Raw genomic sequence first — 19,307 nt, 5'->3', positions numbered from 1 at the left:
GGGCATTGTGTGCGCGCCGCGCCCGCCGCCGCCGCTCCGCTCCACCGGCGGCTCCGCGCCCGGCGGCGCTCCGGCGAGCGACACACAGCCTTTGTCTCTCGGGGAGTCGGTCTGCGCTGCCCGCCGCTCTGCACCTGAAGTCGTAAATCGGGCGCCGGTGACACTGGCCGGGCGGCCGCCGGGGATGCCCCGGGACGCCAACTTCGGGCCGGGGAGGGAGCGGCGCCGGGGCAGCGGCTGCGGGAGGGCTCCCGCCCGGGCAGCGCCGGCTGGAAGCGGCGGGGCGGAATGCCCGCGTCGGAAGGACTGAGCAAGTTTTCCGTCTGTGGCTTTTGCAAACTTGCTACCAGCCCCCCCACCCCCTACACGGTGGAAATAATGAAAGGAGAAGAAAAATAGCGCGGGCAGTTAATTGTGAATTTGTAACCACGTTCGCTGTTGCAGTTCTGCAAGGCCTTTATTTATTGAGAAATAGGCCAGTGATGTCTGTTTCAGTCACATGCGTGCTTTGGAGAAACAATTACATCTACTTTGGAGAAACTTGTTGCCATTATAAAAAGGTTGTACATGGTAACCCTCATGTCTGTCAGTTTCACCCACTCTGACAGCAGAATTCTGGTGGAAGAGGTTTTGCAGCAGAAGAAAAGGCCTAACTTGCTGCTTCTTTGCTGTACCTTCCTTCCTTCATGGGAGCTGGCTGCTGTCAGTAGCCCAGGAGGTTACCATAGCGAACAGTTCTGTGAGGCAGAATATAAGGTGCACCACCAAAACTCACACTGGAGAAAATGATAGTCCACCTTGTAACTTCAGAAATACCATTGTTGCAACCTACATAAGGTTTGCGATGTGTGTGAACTGGTCAGAAACGTCTGATTTGTAAGAGGAAAAGTTGTTAATGGCAAGAAGTCTTGCTCCTTCAGGAGTGGGGCTGTAACCTGTAGCATCTGCTGCATCCAGCAGGATGGATTCCTGGTCTGGCTGCAGTCTGAGATGACTGTTTCAAAATAGCCAACTGTTAGGACTAAGTAAATCAATGTGAAGACAAAAATAGATCAATTAACTGAAAGCCTTCTTGTGTAGTAGGTGGTACCGACATGGATTTTACAATTGAAAAAAAAAAAGTTAAAAAGTATCTGTCTATCTCAAAGATCATCTCTAGGGAGAGCACTTAGTGGCCTTCCTGCCTTCGATTCAGCCACTTCCTCTTTTGTTTGGTTTGTGAATTGTTGCCGTGATTGAGGGATGAGAGTGAAATCTGGTTCTTCCCAGAACCTATGTTAGGAAGATGCTTATGGACAAGACGGACAACCAAATAAAACTGCTCTTGCTGCCTTTTTCAATGACTTAGAGTTAGGAGATGGCACGGGAGGTTGGGAGAATGGCTTTGCCGTTGTTTGGTGTGGCACTTACCCTGGGACACCTCAGGATCCTGTCCCGTTAGAGCTGACACGCTCCTCCTCACGGGAGACAGCAGTGCAAGGCAGAGAGCAGGGAGGCAGTGGCAGATCTCTGTAGTTATTGATCTTTATGGGTTTTTCTTTGCTGGTTTTTCCCCCTGTACTATTAATTTGCTGCTATTGAGTTATCTTATCTGATTCTTAAACCTGGCAAATCTCCTAAGCAATTGCTGCTGTGTGGAAGAGGTGGATTAAGTGTAAGCTGACATGTTAATGACTGATAGAGTTTGCATGGTGTGATCTTTATATTCTGGGAACTCTTTCACTGCCTCATGGGGAAGATGTTAATGAATACTGCAAAAACATGTGCCGTGGTATGTTTTGGTAACACTTTCCAGGGGATTTTTTGTCATTTCATGGCAGACCAGTGACAACTGTAGACCACAGCCTTTCCGTTGTGGTTGCCTTTTGAATCCACCGTATTTGGAATTCACCTTAACATCATTGCTGTGCTTCCAGTTGTGAAGTTTGGCCGTGGCATGATCATCATGCAGTGATGCAGACATCAATACAGTCATTTGGTGCTGGCTTGACTTAAGTAATTGTCCTACAAGTGATGCACTTGAGGCACGTGGCAACTTAATTACAGGAACACGCTGACAGTGAAATGATTCATGTTAAATCCACTACAGTGTCCTTTAAGGGCACGGGAAAATTAAACCTGGAGGTGCTTAGCAAGGGGCATTTTGGGGAGAGAGCTTCCAGTGTCTAAAACCACAGGGCTTGCATTACATCCATTGTTCCTATAATGACATGGCAGCCTTAATGCTACAGAATTGTCTTGGGATTTGGTTTCTTGACTTTTTAAGTGTGCAATTCTGTGTTTTATAGATTGGTCATTGACTTGAAATAGTGTAGCCTGTGCAAGTTACAAATGTTTTCTGGACCTATAACAGCTTTCTTTTGTGTCGTTCATCTGACTAATCTTGCTTGATGATTAGCAGATTTCATGTGTCATCTTTGTTTTGGTCTCTTGGAGCATCAGTGTTGCTGCTGGTAGTGGACTGGACTTTGTGCTCCTTTCCTTCTGCTTTTGCGAATTGGCTGTCAAGTTTTAGGTGTTTAAACTTGAAGTGGGTGTTATTTAAAGCTTTTCAGGTCGTGGGGGTTCTCCCTCTCAGGATTACTTTCTTACTTGAAAAGTCAGGGGATAGAATAAAGGGAAAGGAGTTAATTTTTTGTTGTTGTTGTTTTGATTCAAATGCTTGTTGAAGTGGTGCTGAAGGCAAACACTCTGTCAGTGTGTGAGATCCTGAAAATGTCCTGAATGTGACATTTAGCAGTTTGCATTCTTGAATTTCAGAAAAAGTCAAAAATTAGAGTAAATTTTTGTCTTAAATTTATATCTTATGATTTTTAAAGCCATTGCATCAGTGCAATGATAGGATATTGTAATTATATATTTTTCTGACTTTAATCCATAATTTTTTCCACTTTCTTTACATTGATAAAACCTGTGAAAGAAGCATTGAGATGCTAATTAGTGCTCTTTTGATTTTAAAATAGTTTTGGTTCCCAGGGTACAGAATATAAATACATTTTTTAAAGTTAGATTCCGTGCATATGAGACACACATTTTCTGTTCACTTTGTATCTGTGTTGATTTTTCCTCCTTTTTCCCAGACTTTGCTGACAATCTTTGTGGATCGGTGGTGGTAATATGATAATAATAGTAGTAATAGCAATAATAGTAGTCGTAATAATAATAATAGTAATCGTAGTAACAATTATCTTCATTGTTTTGCCCCTATTTATGGGTGAGATTGTGGTTTTTAAAGTGTTCCTAGTAAAGGTTGGTCTGTAGAATTAAAGCATTACAACATGAATTTTTCTCTGCATTCTTAATAGGGCATTTCTTAGGGGAATTTCATGTTTGAATAGTTTAAATAGTCTCCTGTGAGAAAGGAGGGTGTGAACTTAGCCTGGAACAAGAGATTGTGCCTATCAGTTGGGACTCTCCAGGTGACTCTCCACGTCTCTGGGAAATGAGTGAATTTTAACTAACACAAAGCTGCATGGTGGTTCCTGAGTGGTAGGGGAATGCTTTAACAGCCTTTGAAGATAGAAAGCCATAAGTCTTCAGGGTACTTTTCTGCTTTGTTTGGCTTGGGATTGTTGGATTGTCACCCACAGACACCACTGAGGAGAGTTCAGCTGGCAAGTGTGCAAATAAAGGAGGCCTGGGAGCCACACGGCCGAGGAAGCCCAGGTCCCAAGGTCTCTTTCTTCATCTGTCTGCCCCTCCTCTTCTTCCCTTTCTTTATGTCTTGTGGGTTGTCTGGGATGTCTTCATTCATCTTTCAGTGGAGACAGTGATGTTCAGATTTATTTTCCCCGTGAAAATAAGTATCCTAGTACACCACTTGCTGGATCTTGGTGTCACAGAAACCCCAGACCCTCAGTCATGCTTTGTTGACTTGGTTTGGGGAAGCGTCCTGAGAGGAGAGGCAAAAAAACTGAACACATGCAGGTGTTCCATGTTGATCTAAGGAGCCTTGTTTGCTGGGATAACCAGATAAGCAGTAATGTTAAAACCTGAAGTAGGAAGGGCTTCAATGAGGTTTGCAGTAGCATGACCATCTCTTCTGTAATGCCTCGCTCTGGTACTGGGATTTCTGCTCTTTCAAGTGTGGTTTTTTTATAAGGCAGAGCAGCCTTAAGTGACACAAGCATTTTGCTGCGTGGATTACTTGTGGTAAATAATGTACAAGTAAGAGTTTTCCCTTCACTTAAAGTTGGTGGGAGCCATATATTTTGTTTTGGATTTTTCCACCTGTTGGGATATGGAACATGGACAGGTTGCAGATGCTTTTACCTACAGTGCAGGTGAGTTGTAGCTACAGAAGTAATCTCAGCAATTTGTTCAGATTATGTGGACATTTAAAAAGTGATTATTGTCCCTAGAGTCATCCTGAGCAGGAGTTTGCTGGTGTTCAAGGTCATTGTTTATATTGCTGTGGCACTTCATTTACACTGGTTTATTTGCTGTTACACTTGAGGACACTTCTGTTCACTACAGAAATGATCTCTTTCTTCAAACAGATGAGTTGGGAAGGAGATTAGTGGAATGTGATGTTATCTAAAAATGATGCAGCTATTAAACCAGCTTTGAGATTCTCTGAGAGTACTGATCAGCGAGAGAAGAGATGCATCTTGGATTATTTTTTTCTCTAAGAGTAAATGATGCAGGGCTGAGTGACCTCCTCTCCCATTTTGGCTGATTGAAGTTGAGGGCTCTCAGCATATCTCAAGAGGTGCTCTGTCTTGCAGAATTGGCTCATTGGTTGCAAATAATGGTGATGGTGGGGAACCCTGCAAGGTTTTGCTGTTTGTCACTTAATCCTTTTCAAGGATGTGAGGGACTGCAGTAGTGATCCTGAAGTAGATATCAAGTGGATTGGAGAAGATGAACTCTGTCTTGTTGTATTTAGAGGCTGTAGTCACTATTTCTTCTGGCAATGGGTGACAGAAAGCCATAAATAGCACCTTCAGATTTGTCATTGTTTCCAGAAGAAACCAATCAAGTCAGGAAGTGAAGGCACTTCCCCTCTGATGCTGGGTGCACATTTATTATGAATGGCTCTGCGAGTCCTGTGGCTGTCTCACCTCTGTGCTGGAGCAGGTGATGCTCTGGCGTTTCTTATCTTTTTCATGATCTCTTGACCTGGGAAAATACATACAAATGTACAATTTATTTCTTTATTATATGGTGTATTTTTTCTTTTTGTTGCCTGACTGAATGAAATCCATTTAGGATTCCCCACCTCCTTGGGAGCTGTAGTAACGTGCACGTTTGCAGCTCAAGCATGCACTTTGCTCTCTGCACAGGGAGCCATGCCCTCTAGCTTAAAAATAGAAACTTATTTGTCTTGAAATTGTAAAAAAAAACTTAGAAAATTTTAAATCTAAGGACTGTGAAACTCCATTGTACTGTAAAGCTTTGTCTGAAACCACAGTGGGTTTTTGAGGGTGTCTTTGGTGTCACAGCAACTTCTGAAAGGAGGCCAACGCTGGCTTTAGTGCCCAATAACTTTGAATGAGGACCTGGTGCTGAAAAAGCTGTGGTGCTTCACAGCAGTGTGGAAGAATGCTAGTGAAGCCTGACAGGGTTATGTATTATAAACATAGGCTTTCCTCACACATATATAAATATTAGTGTTTATTTTTTCCTAATGTCAAGTCCCAAACATGCCCCCATTAATGTGTTAAGCACTGAATTGTTGAAATTGTGTTTTAAAGTAAATTACAGGGCCTGTCATTAGGTTCCTAAAGAAATGTCCATGTGGGGAATGCCAAGCAGACAGGCAGGGGGAGAACACGGAGATGCTTCCTTGCAGGTGGCCAGCAAAACTCACAGAGTGCACAGCCTAAAAAAGAAATCATTGAAGGAGGCAGTGATTCCTTCCAGGATTAACTCTGCTCATTGCTTTTTAAAGTGTTACCATGAGGGTTAAACTAATGGCCCTAAGAAATAATGCAAGCACAGGATCAGTCACAAGTGTTACAGATATAGCACTAATTGGCCAATTGAACCGAGCTAATCAACTCCTTTTAAATGAATGTGACCATGGGCACGAGCATAGGGAAATCTTCCCCTCATCCAGGGAGGTTTTTCTCCTCTTTTTGCAAAACAAAATCCAATCAATTTGTCTGTGAGGCTTTTTAGTCCAGTGGCCATGAGCAAAAGTCTTCTTTTGCATGTGATTATTTTATATCATAAGTTATTTGTTAAACTTTTTAAGTAGATTTTGAGGAGGGAGAAGGAGCTTAAATTTGAATTCCCCTTTTTCTTGTGGGCGAATCTTACATTTTGATCTTATTCCTTAGCAAATTTAAACATGTATTTTGTCACTCCCCTTAATGAAAACCAGTTTATTTAGGGAAGTGGTTTGGTTGAAGCACATGAGTCTAGTTTGTTTTGATAATAAGCCAGTTCTAGATAATTCTAGCCTCACTGCAAGTGTAGAGGGAGTGTGTCCAACAGCTGCTTTGTCTGGTTTTGATTTTTTACTGGTTCATCTTATGTAAGAAAGATAGTGATTGGATACTGAAGAATCAAGGATGGTTGTTTCTTCTTCTGGTCTTCATAAAAAAAAAAAAAAATATTCTGGTATTCATTAAAAACATACAGTTAAACCAAGGAACATTAATAATTTGTGGCTTTTACTGTCACCTTGCAATTTCAGCTGTTACTCTGCCTTTTTTTTTTTTTTTGGTCTTTAAAAAAAAAAAAAAGCAGAGTAACAGCTGGAAGGGCAAGGTGACAGTAAAAGCCACAAATTATTAATGTTCCTTGGTTTAACTGTATGTTTTTAATGAATACCAGAATATTGTTTTTTTTGTTTCTGTATATGTTTTAAAGGTAAGAATACTCATTATCCAATTAAAATAAAAGTGCAGTTTTTATTTCTAATTGTCAGAAATAAAGTTCAACTTCCATCTAAAAGCAAGTTGACAAAAATTGTAATTCTTATTATTATCCAATAAGAAGTGCTGAAATTATCTTTTCGTAGTAAATCTAAATTTTTATTTCAATAGTCAGGTTTAATCTTTTGCATTTATATTTTGTTTCCAAAGAGTAGTTGCATCTTACTAGGAACTATTTTTAGTTTTTTGAGAAATAGCAGTATTACATAATAACTTAGTATGCTTTTATTTAAGGCAATTTATATAAATGCTTTCCTCTTGTGCTGTGCTGTAGGTAATGACATCAAAATACACTTTGTTAGTCTTGATCTTTCTTACATGCAAATGTAAATGTAGATAATGTTGCAGAAAAAATAACAACTTCCTGTCAATTACTAAAGGCATCTTTAAAGAAAAATAGCAGCATTGTTGCTTCTGGAGAGGTATGGGTTCAGAAAGCTGGGTCACGGTGGTTACAGTGGTCAGGCTGGACACGTCTCTGAATGAAGCGGTGTTTTTTGGGTTTCAAAGACTAATGGTGTATGATCTCTTCATTATCTGCCTTACCTGACTGCATCTGACAAACAGCATGGCAAAATCCACTTCAGTGTGTAAAATTAACCCTTCTGAGACTCTACCTTAGCAGAGAGATTGAAACAAAAATCCACTGCGGTGCCTCTTGCTTGTGGCTGAGAAATTAAGAGTGGCTTCAAGTCTAGCTGAAACTGGGGTGATCATAAAAATTGCCATAATGTGTCAGATCCGACACCCAGTCGTGTGTCTCACCTCAGCAACCTCTTGAGATTGAAGCAGAGCTCAGCAAGCTCTGTGCTGGCGGTGACACAGCCACGCAGGAGCCGGGGATTGGAGCTGCTCTCTGCCCCTTTGGTCCCTTCTGAATCCACACCTGGTTGTGGGTCTGCAGCTTATTGTGTGCCCTGTCAAAAGGTGCTCAGTCTGTGTTTCCTGCTTCTTGTGGTAGGAGAAATAGGGAATAAACTTTCCTTATACTTCTCTTTGATCCTAGTTTTGATTTTGCACGGCTCTCATGCTCTCCCATAGTTGGAGTGTTCAGCTCAGAAGGAAACCTCGTGTGTTGTGCAGAAGATGCTGGAGCCCATCTGGAGCTTGTGTGCACAGTGCTGGACAGGGGTGCTCTTTCTGGTTGTGTGTGTTTCCTATCTTTGCTATAAAACTCAATTATACATCCATCCCTACTGTATAGAAGTATTTCAAGCCCCCGGTGCTCTTTCTTACCTTTTTTTTGTGCATCTTCTAGTATTTCCATGGCTCTTTGACACCAGCACTACAGGCTGTCTCAAGGGGCTCTGGATTTCTAGAAGTGTAGTACAGTGCTTGTTTTCTTCTCCGTTCCTTGGGGCTCTTAATGAGTATGAAACTGATGTTCCAAGAGAATTAGTTGTAACAGTTTCAAAATTCCGAGTTGCAGTAGCTAATTTAGATCACATTGTATAGGTGAGATTATTTCTTTTTCTATGTCTTATTATCTTGCCTTTAATTTCATCTGCTATTATCCTTCTGCAGTTCTTAGCAAGCAGCATTTATTTTTTATCTCTTGAATGGTTCTGTATTGTCTTAAAACTTTGCACTCTAATGTTTGTGTGCTTCCCTTGAAAAGCAGAACAGAGTACAGTCATTAGTCCTCCTTGTATTGTGAACAACTACTTTTTCTTTCTATCGTTATTTCTTGTCTTTATAATCAGCCTTCTAAGTATGAGATGTAGTAGAAGAAGCTCCACAGTATTTCAAGTCTCATTGGATGAAAGCACCCTCTAACCTGAGGTGATCACTTGGGTTTGGCCTTAATGCCCAGATTGTATCCTCTGCTTTCTAAAACACTTATTTCTTGACAAATTGGTTGATAAATTACCTTCATGTAATGAAGTGTTACCGTTTAGTGATCTTTGACTAGATCTGCTGTGCAGCATACGGTATGGAATTTAACACTGATGTTTTCAACATTTAAAAAATATTATTCTAAAGTTCCCAGGTTGTGAAGCTTTTGAAATGCTGGTAATTCAGATATGTATTCCCAGACAGCAGGCCTGCATGCTGTGGTGTGAATAGATCAGTGGGTGCTTCAGTTTGGAAAAGGACAAAATGAACATCCCTGGTCTGGAAGAACAAGATCAAGTCAGTCTCCTGTGGTGGCTCCACGGTGCCTTGTGGCCACACCTGTGTGATGGACACAGGAGAAAATGCATCTTAGATTAATCCCTATTGGATGGGAAAATGCCACAATCCAAAGGCTTTATATTCCACATGATTTACTTTGCTATAAGGTAATAAGTACGTCGGAGATTGTTGATCTAAGAAAAAATGATTTCATTTTGCTGTTAATGAGTGTTTTTCTGTTGCCCTTTAGAAAAATCCATTCACTCTTTGTCTGTACCTCAGCAGTTTTCTGTTCATTTCGTGGCCATTCACTTCTTCTGGGTGTGCCCAGCCCTCATACCAGGGAACGAGCTTTTAATCTTTTGTGTTTAGAAGACCCTTTTTATAACCATAAAGGCTAACAAAGTACCTTACCGAGAATTAAAGTTAAGATGTTGCAGAGATGTTGACCTCAGCTTTGGAAAGCTTTTAGGGAGTATTTTTCCAGGCCAGTTCTTCACTCAATTGATGTTCTTGCTTTGCATAGAGATCTGATAATTCATTTTTTTTACATCCCTGTTGCTCCTGGAGTGATTGTGGCAGTGCTGGGCTCTGCAATTTCCGGTTGCTGCTGAGGGCAGCACTTAAGTGGAGATGGTGTAATTTACATCCAGTGCTGCACTTGCCACTTAATGTTTTCTAGCAGCTCCATTTCTATAGGGAGCAAATCAAAACAGACTTGGGCTGTCAGTGGAGATGTGTTTTTTAAACACAACCAGACGAACGGTTTTCTTTTCCATTTAATCAAGAGTATATTTAAAATTGAATGTCACAGCAGAAGCATGTGATTATAACATACACAGGTATTTCTAGTGGGTTGAGCTCTAAAGAACTTCCATGGGCTACACTTAGATGCAGAATACTGACATGGGGGAAGAAAATGCAGGAGACTTCATAAAATAACTTCTTAATGTAGTGTTTTCAGGACAGAGGTATCCTTTGGTTTTTCTCAGGTTTTTTCTGCTTTTATTGCATCCTGCTACAGAATTAAAATTCTGTTTTAATGATCACAACTAATGATTCAAAAGTTGAAGTGGAACCTGAATAGAAGGGTATTATCTCTCTTTTGTATGTATTAATGAAACAAGGGTGCATGTGACAGCACAGTGATGGCTGAAAAAATACATATTGAAGGGAATGGGCTGCAAAAATAATTCAGTGGGGGGAAAAAAAGTATCAATTTGAAAACACTTCTTATGACAGTGTAAATGTTCCAGTGTTCTCAGAATCAAGCTCTGAAATTGTACTCCTAAAAATAGAGAAATCTTTTTCAGTTGCGCTGAGCCCTTAGGCTCAAGTCTTGTTTTTCTCTCTGTATGAACAGACATGAAGAAAAAAAAAATCTTAAAATGAGAACAGATTTTCTTGTAATTTTACCATTCCTGATGTTGGGGTAATAAGAGCATCATCCCTTACTGTGAGCTCTTTACTAAAACCCTGTGCTTTAACTGTTCTTAGGCCTGTAGGCCTGTTAATGTTCTTGTGATTCAAAATGTGTAGTTGAAAGCTGTTGTCTTTCTTTTCTTGTTCTTTTTTTTTCCCCTTCCTTTTTAAGCTTTCAGTACTTTTCAAAGGAAGTAATGAGAAGGGAGCACATCAGCTAATGAGCAATAAAAAAAGGCAAGGCCATATTTCTGTGGCACTGCTTAGAGAGAGAGAATTCCGTGGTTTAGGTAGCTCGTAATACAGTACTTCAGTTTGGGGGGAAAGATCCAGGGGAAAGCTGCGTTCTGCCATCACAGTTTGCATGTGCGAGGAGCAGTAGGTGACTCCAAGGGAGCTTTAACGAGTGAAAACAGCACAGACAGTGCAGGGATGGCTTCAGTGGATAGTGCAGGCACAGCTCAGGAGCTGCAGTGAAAATAGGTGCCTGTTTGGCTCCGCGTCACAGGGTTGGAAGATCATGTTTGGTTGAAGATGTTCAAAGATCGTATGAGGGGACTCATGATGATTATTTATGTTGATGCCTGAAGTCTCTTGGAATTAATCAATCCAGGAAGACCTATACTGGCATTATAGCCAGCCTGGTGTGTATGTTTTTCTCAGTTTTCTGCGGCTAAAGTGCCACATTTAAAGCCTTGTTACTCTGAGATGTTTTCTCAGCCTGTTATGAAACTTCACTTACTTCACTTGAAAGGCTTGGGTACTGCTTTAACACCTAAAGTGTATGAAGTAATTCAGGCTGTGAGAAGGAGCCATATTTCTGTGCTTTTAGCCTCTTGTTATTTCTGCCTGGACATAATGTTAAGAGATGTGCTGGCAGTGGAACTGAAATAGTGGCTGGGTTCTGCTCGGTCACTAATGATAGCTGGAGAGGGATTTTCTTTTCACACACAAGAAGTCGTGTCAGGGCGTCAGGCAGCCAGGAGCACGTATTGCTGACACAATGGCAGTGCATTCAAGCCAGCTGGTCTTTGTGAGATTTGTTGGATCTCACAGGTAGAATGAAAAATATGTTATGGTACCCAGATCTGTAACCTGACAAGAATTGTGTGTCCTGTAAATATCTGCTGGTTGAGCAGACTTCTTCTAAGAGATTTGTGATGGAACTTGGGACGTTGATGTTTCTGGGTTGCCTTCAGATAAAAAGGGAAATTTTTGTATATTTTCCTTATAAGGCACCTCCTTTAGATATGCATGCATTTCCATTAAAAACCCATTTGCTAGTCTGAGCTGGAACCTTTTTAAAACAAAATGTGAATAAAATCTTGGAAAGCAGTGGGAGACCTCGGGACTTTACAGTGAAAGGATTGAACTCTGCCATCCACAGCCTCTTATGAATGAAGTTAGCCTTCTAAAGATAAAAGAAAATTCAATTACAAAGCAAGAAGGAGAGCGAAGGGGTGTAATTAAAACATATAATCCTAAAAACAACATGAACAGTGCTTTTTCATGGTATATTTAAAGCAGCCTGCTTTGTGTGTGCAGTTGCTATTGCTTAAGGTTATTGATTTAGTTTCCTGGGGGAAACACTTTTGAGAGGATGCAAAAAGGATGACGTCTGTTGGTGTGATTTCACACGAGCGTTCTACTTGAGGCAGTTTGCTGGAGAGCTTTCCTTCTCTGCTTGCTAATCTTTCTTTGACAAAAAAAAAAAAAAAAAGGGCTGAAATGAAGTGCTGCTTCTCCTTTTTTCTCACGCTAGCAGCAGTTGTTCTGTCAGCCCAAGTGCTGCAGGCAGCAGGAGGAACCAGAGGCAGTGCAGGGACATTCTCCCTTCTCACATCCAATCCAGCACTTGGTTCCCAAAGCTCAGCAGTTGGACCTGAATTTTCAGAGCATTTGGACTCCAGCTCCCACTGAAGTGATCCACAGCAGTTGCTAAGGCCTTGGATAGGATGTACAGCCCGAGGTCCCCATTAGTCTGGGAGCTGGAGAAACCTCTCTGGAGTTCTGTGCTAATGGGTGCTGTAGTAAATACACATCTGCTCTGCTAATTAGCAGCTTAGTCTTATGCTAATGGTAGGAGTTGGGTTAGACCACCTATCTTCTTGGTAGGGAGGCATTCCCTGGCTGGAGTTGCAGCATTTCTTTATCAAGACTGGCTTTTGTGGTAGAAATACTGAGATTCTGTCTATAGCAGGGTGAGGTACTGGCACACACGGAGCTGCTCTGCAGCTGGGTCAGAAAGGAGCCCGTAGGTGTTCTTGGGTGATTGAAGGTGACAGGCTGTCCATCTTCGGAGCTCATTCCTTCAGGAACTGCAGCTGGTTTGATTTCACAAGCTGGGATGATGCCTGATTTGATGGAGAGGAAGAAGCTGTGAGGAAGGAAATCTGGGAGGGAACTGGCAAAAGAAAAATGAAGATGAGTATAGGGATGAGGGTTGAACATGAACTTGACAATCAGGAGGTTTCAGAATGTCTTTTGAATGCTCTTCTCTTCTGCTCTTAACACCATTCAAAAACTCATCTCTTCCCCAGTGTTCTGGAGATTAGTATTACAAATTCCTTGGATTATTTAATATTCTAGGCTGATAGTGTGATAAAATATTAGTGGTATTATTTCATAAATTGTTTTGTGCAAAAAAATTCTCTGTTCAGGAAATGTTTTAAATTATTGTAAAGAAAGTATCAATTTCTTATGGCAGTTGATGTGCATGTATTGTTATCTGTGTAAATATGGTGTGCAAGCCTAAAGAAAAATTGCTTGAGTAAACTTAAGTCATGAAGTTTTTTAGTCAAAAAACCTTCTTGCCTCTATTCATCTTTTACCTGGAATACCTCATGTCCTGTTTGTCTGCTTTTGTAAAAATAGCTTGTGCCATCAATTCAGTTCCTTTGATAAAACTAATAATTAGAAGATATGCAATCAGAAACTAAAAGCAGCTATGCTTTTCAGCTGGAGAGAGCAAGTGTGTAATCACTGCTCAGAGAACAGGTTCCTGAATTCAGGTTGCAACCAGTGCATTTGCTTTTTAAATCTATAAAAAAATCACAATCCTTTCAGAAAAAGTCGGTGGAAAACCTGTTTCTGCAAGAGACGGTCTTGCTTGTTTTCTCCTGATCTGCTGGGAGATAGAAATGGAGGAACCTAAGCATGTTCACAGTGCTTTTCATGGATTGAAACACTGTGTGTGACTCGGATCCTTCCCTCAGGACGTGTTTCCTGGCAGCTGTGTCAGACTGAGAAATTCTGGGCTTCACTCTGAAATTGGCCTTTGCCAAACGTGTCTTGCATTAAAAGTTTCACAGCAGCTTTTAAACGCCTTTAAGTGGCTGTAGTCCTTTGAGGAGCCTCATCTATGATGGGTTTGGTAATTAGCTGCTGGCAGTGGGCTGGTGTTGCTGTGGAATGGAGCTGGGATTGCAGGGAAGGTCTTGATGGTGTCCAAACCCACTTTTGGGATGGATTGAATTAATGGTGCAACTGCAGTGTAGATATTTGGGACTTGGAGACTGTAACAGTGACTTTCAAAGTATTTTGTGAAATATCTTGGGGAAAAGTTTGAGTATGGGTAGGTAACTACATCAAGGGAAAGGTAGAGACTTCTAAAAATAAAATATATAACAAACTTTTCTGCTTGAAGCAGGTCTCATGTAGTCTTTGCTGTGAATATTGAAAGTCTTTGTGGACAAAATAAAATATATAACAAACTTTTCTGCTTGAAGCAGGTCTCATGTAGTCTGCTGTGAATATTGAAAGTCTTTGTTTTTAGAGTTGCTATAGCATACTGTCATGTTGAGTGAATATATTCTAGATGTTTCTGATGCTTCTTCACGCAGAGTTACAGGGCTCAGCAGTTTTCACCTGCTGTAGGTGCCAAACAAGTGCAGAGAGTGATTTACAGAGCAGATTAAATACAGGGCAGTTGTACATGCCCACAGGCGGCTCTCCTCCCCTACAGCAGGAATTTGCCTTTTTTACCACTGCCACTTTTATATGAGTATGGCATTTTTGGTTTATTTTTTTGTAATAAGTCACCCGTACTGTCATACCTTTGACACAAGTTTGTATCTTCCCAGTTTTGATGGGTGGTTGTTAATTCTGAAGTCTGATTATTATTGTCACTGCAGTGCTGGGGATACACTTCTGCCAGCACTCGCTTTCAGCAGTGGTGTTGTTTTGTTTTCTTATTCATCACAGGCCGTGTACAAGGAGACGCACGAGGCATTCCTGTGTGCTTGCAGGCTGTAGATGCTCTTGCAGACGAGGGCTGCCTTTGCTGACTTGGCCATAAAATACTTTCTCTGCCAACAGGCTGAATAATTTCCACACTACAAATACAAAAGTTACGAGGGTCCCCAGATTTGTGGGATGTTTTTCTTTCTCTGTTGCCTAAAGTTTGCTTCAGGGAGGCAAGTGGAAGTTAATGGAAAGTGAACCTAGTGTTAGTTCATCCCCCTGAAAAACTTGAGGAAGGGTGATTTGGAAAGTGAAAGAGGCAAGTGGAAGTTAATGGAAAGTGAACCTAGTGTTAGTTCATGCCCCTGAAAATCTTGAGGAAGGGTGATTTGGAAAATGAAAGGAAAAAATATATATAAACTGCAAAGGCATAGCTGTAACTCTGCTCTAATAGATATGCTAATACAGAGTTGATCTTTATGACTTGTCCTGTGTCTTTCAATAACTAATCAACTGTAAACCAAGGACTTGTAGCAAGATTCTTTTAACTTGAACTTTTGAACTTCTCTGTATTGTTATTCCCTTATATTGGTTAATAAGACTTTATATGTGGTCATTAGCCTGATTTTATCACAATAATCAGTTTTATAAATTGTTGTAAGCCTAAAAAGATAGTTTTGGCAGTCCTCTGTAGGAAGCTATACTGATAACTAATGTGTGCTGATAATTTTTCATTGTATAATGTGGTCATTAGCCTGATTTTATCACAATAATCAGTTTTATAAATTGCTGTAAGCCTAAAAAGATAGTTTTAACTGTTTTTGAAAAGTATATATTTAACTATTTGCAAAGTAGCCTGAGCTTAGACTAAAGCTCTTCTCATCAATATTGACACTGTAATCATGTTAGATAGATTAGCATTGGAAAACCAAGCCTTTACTAATTTACCACTTTCTTCTCTTACCACACTCCCCCCTGCAGAATGACAAAGCCTTTGCAGACTTTATATAAATAAAAAGGCTGAAACCATTTGTTCTTTCATGAAAATAGCGCAAAGTTTGCAGTAACATTAGTTCAGAGTTGCAGCAGATAAGAGGTTTAATGTGCCTTCTCTATTTTTATGGGCTTCCTATCAGGTTTTAAGAACTGAAATAGAATATTGTGTTAGAATAGAAACAAGATTGTATCTACCCAAATACAAGAAACCCTTAAAAATTATACAAAGTGGCATGAGGAAAATACAGAATTCATGTTTGCTCCTTCATGCTATCAGTGTGATTTTGGGCACAAGATAGAGTGTTACAGTGAACACCATGGCTGGAGGAAAGAGCTTGAGTCTTGATCAGGGAAGGGGAGGTACCAGTGCATGGAAGGACTGGAGTTAACAGTGGGTCCCAGAAATAACAGCCTGCAGTGGGCTGGCCTTGGTTTAATGTGCATGTAATACACAAAATGTAATGATCCATTTTTGATACCTGCCTGTTCTTTGTTGCTCAAAGACCTTCCGTAACAATCTTTTCTTTGAGAGACCTGACAAGAAAAAACGTTTAAAAAAATTACTGGTTTTGGCTGCTGCAGCATTTCGGGCATTGCTCTGTGTGTGTAACTGCAGCAAACCCATTTGTCTCTTCTAGTTAGAGCAGAAATGGGCTGGTTTTGCTGTCAGTTGAGCCCATTTCTGGCCAGGATGAAGGATGCAGGGAGCACATGGGCTGTTATCACTGCCCTGTGGTACCTGCCTTGCTTTGTGTTATTGTACAGACACCATCAGTGGCTCTTGACCTCCCAGCTTGAGCTGCCCAAGCTGCCAGCCTGGGGCTGCCTGGCATGCAGGGCTTCCTCTGCCTCTCTCAGAGCTGCTTTGGTGCCAGCTTTCCTCTCTCATGTTATCTGTGCTCAGCCCAGCTCACAGAGCAGCAGGGAGAGCTCCCAGTCAGAGCTGCTTTGGTGCCAGCTTTCCTCTCTCATGTTATCTGTGCTCAGCCCACAGAGCAGCAGGGAGAGCTCCCAACCTGCCCTGAGTGCCCAGGGGAGATCCTGACACTGCTCAAACTGGGCAGCACTTCTAGGTGAGCTTCAATGTCTGCCAAATCCCCTGAGCTGTGCAGCTCCCTGCACATAAATGTGTCAGGTGGCCTTTTCAGCTGCTTGCCCGTGACTGATTAAGAGTGTGGGGAAACTGGTGTGCTGTGCAAAATTTTGTTTCCCCTCTAGTTGATTTCAGTTTCTCCTTGACCATGAATTTTCCTGTTCTTTTGATGATGTCTGGTTCTCCTAAATTTACATCGTCTGTTTCTCTGATATTGTCATTTTATTGTGTATATAAAGCTGAAAGGTGTTTCACTGAGCAGGTGAAAAGCTAGATATTAGGTCTTGTTTAATCTAATATCTAAGGCAAAGCTGTTGATAAATATGTTTTAATAATTTAGTAAACATTTTAAGGTTTATAACTTAATACTTTTGAATAACTGAGGTGACAGTCTGAGCTTGCTGTTGGAGTAAGTGCTCCCTGGAGCTTATGTAGAAAAATTGGATAGAAATTTTGAATAAGGAAGGTGTGATGTGAATAACTATAGTAGATTTCTAGGAAGTGCTGACATGTTCCACATGTTTTAAGCTGTGCTGAAATGTGGTTGTTTTGACCAACCCAAGATCTACAATTCCTCCACGTTTTGATTAAATTTTGATTTCCTGTGTGACATCACATCATCATGATGTCATGTCACTGGGACTCCTTCTGCATGGTCTCATTCGCTCAGTGGCAGAAGTGACCTGTCTGGTTTAGCTTTGGCTCTGGGGCTCTGCTCTGTAGATGCTTTCAAAATTACTTTGATCTTTATTAGCTGTCCCTTTTCAGTATCACTCTAAGTGCTGTCTCTTTGCAAGGATGTATTTTTTTTACTCGGAGGCTGGCCCTGCTAGGCACAGTGGTGTTTGTACAGCAGGGTCACTTCAGGTGTTACTGCACAATGCCCTGCACACCTGAGCTGAGCTCTCCAGCTCTGGTAGCGCTACAAGGAGGAGCTGTTGCGAATTACAAGTACAATACAAACCAGGGGGTGGCACTTGTCCCCTCTTGGGACATCTGATACAGTAGTTCAGGAGTTTAGAGTAGGAGTCTGAATCTCTGGTAAGTAGAAATGTGATGTGAAGGCTTGGCTGGTACCTGGGGCGTTACCCAGCTCTGCCAGCAGATTTCCTGTGCAGTTTGCAGTGAGGAGTCACTTCAGACAGGCTCCTCGGAAAGATGCCAGATGTTGCTTTCCTGTCTGCAGACAACACTCCCATATTAAGTCTTTAGCTTGGTGCATCAGAGAACAAAAAGCACATGCTGGTAAAGTAGGAGGTTATTTTCGGTTTTGCTGTTTAAAACAGGAGATGTGGAGTGAGAGCCTGGAATCCCATATTGTTAAAAGAGTTAAGTGGCAGTGAAGACTAAACCAAATTTCTCATTTCCTCTTAACGACTCCCCAAGAGCACTTGATTTCGGTAGTTTTTCTTTAGATGCTGATAGTAGATTAATTTGGTTACATGATAAATTAATAAGCCCTCATGGTATTTAACTTAACTCCTACTTTATTTATTCCTGTTGCCATTATTGTTTTAACATCAGTGCTACCATAAATTGTGGAACCTAATTTTGAGTGTCCTCTGCCCACAATTTCTTCATAGCACAGTATTACAGGCTGTGCTACAGCGATGACTAAGAATCACTATAACAGGATTGTTTTGGGGTTTTTTTGGTAGACATCTGTTTAAGATCAGGATATTTATAAAGATACTGTCGTTTTTATGCCTTTTGGGTAGTTACAAATTCTTGGTAATAGATGTTAATGATGTGATCCCTGTCTGAACTGACTATAAATGCATGAGCTATGAAAAAATAAACTTGGTGTTTTGCATTAAATGAGAAGGTACTGAGAGCAGAAGCCAGTACATTAAATGAGAAGGTACAGAGAGAGCCAGTGTGGGTTCACTCAAATCCAGAGCACCCCCAGTGCCACACAGCATTGCTGAGCTAATCCACCTGTCTGTGTTCAGTGACAACTAAAACCAGAACCCATTACACTTATAGTAATTTTGACTCAGAGAATGAGAAGATTGTTTGCTGCCTGAGCAGCTGTGTGGCAGTGCTGGCTGTCCCCCCCAAGTGCTGCTCATGGTCTCTGGCTCGTGGATGGGTTCAGTGGAGGCTGCTCACAGGTCAGCACTGATGGTGCTGCAGAGGTGGCACTGCCACCACTTGCTTGGTTTTATTTGTGTTTGTGGTAGCAATAATGAACTGGCTCTGGAGCAGGGAGGGCAGGAAACTTAAGAGCAGCTCTGAATTTTATCTTCAATTCCTGAGCAGCATTTGGCTTTAGTGTCTTTAATCCCCAGCTGCCTCCTAGGAAGGCAGTGGCCTTTTGGGAAAGCTTTTCTAATCAGCCTTACAGCAGTGGAAGTAGCTGGAAACAGCCAGCCTGAGGAAAAAGCCAGCCATAAATTCCATATTTCCTCATTTTTCTCATTGTGCTTTCCCCTATATGTGCAGGAGGACTGCATCCCTCTGTATTTAGATGTAGCACTTTCAGATCTTTCTGATTTCTGTTATTTTGTCTTCTCTGCTGGCTTAGAAGAAAGAAAAGACTAGGTAGACAAACTGACTGGGGTTCATTGCCTTGCTTTTAGAGAAGACTGCTAGGGATGCAGGGCACTCTGGAA

The 19,307-nt window shown here is 41.3% G+C and overlaps 1 protein-coding gene across 2 annotated transcripts in view; it reads left to right on the top strand.

The window, feature by feature from the left end:
• The window catches only part of SFMBT1 (Scm like with four mbt domains 1), a 72,493-nt gene that overhangs the window by 1,808 nt on the left and 51,378 nt on the right, over positions 1–19,307 (top strand). The gene's annotated exons all lie outside the window — the stretch shown is intronic.

Source organism: Onychostruthus taczanowskii, unplaced genomic scaffold, assembly GCF_017590055.1.
Source record: "Onychostruthus taczanowskii isolate IOZ18803 unplaced genomic scaffold, ASM1759005v1 scaffold9, whole genome shotgun sequence".
NCBI classification, from domain to species: Eukaryota; Metazoa; Chordata; class Aves; order Passeriformes; family Passeridae; genus Onychostruthus; species Onychostruthus taczanowskii.
Note: the sequence above shows the minus strand (reverse complement) of the source record. Positions and strands in the feature narration are given on the sequence as shown.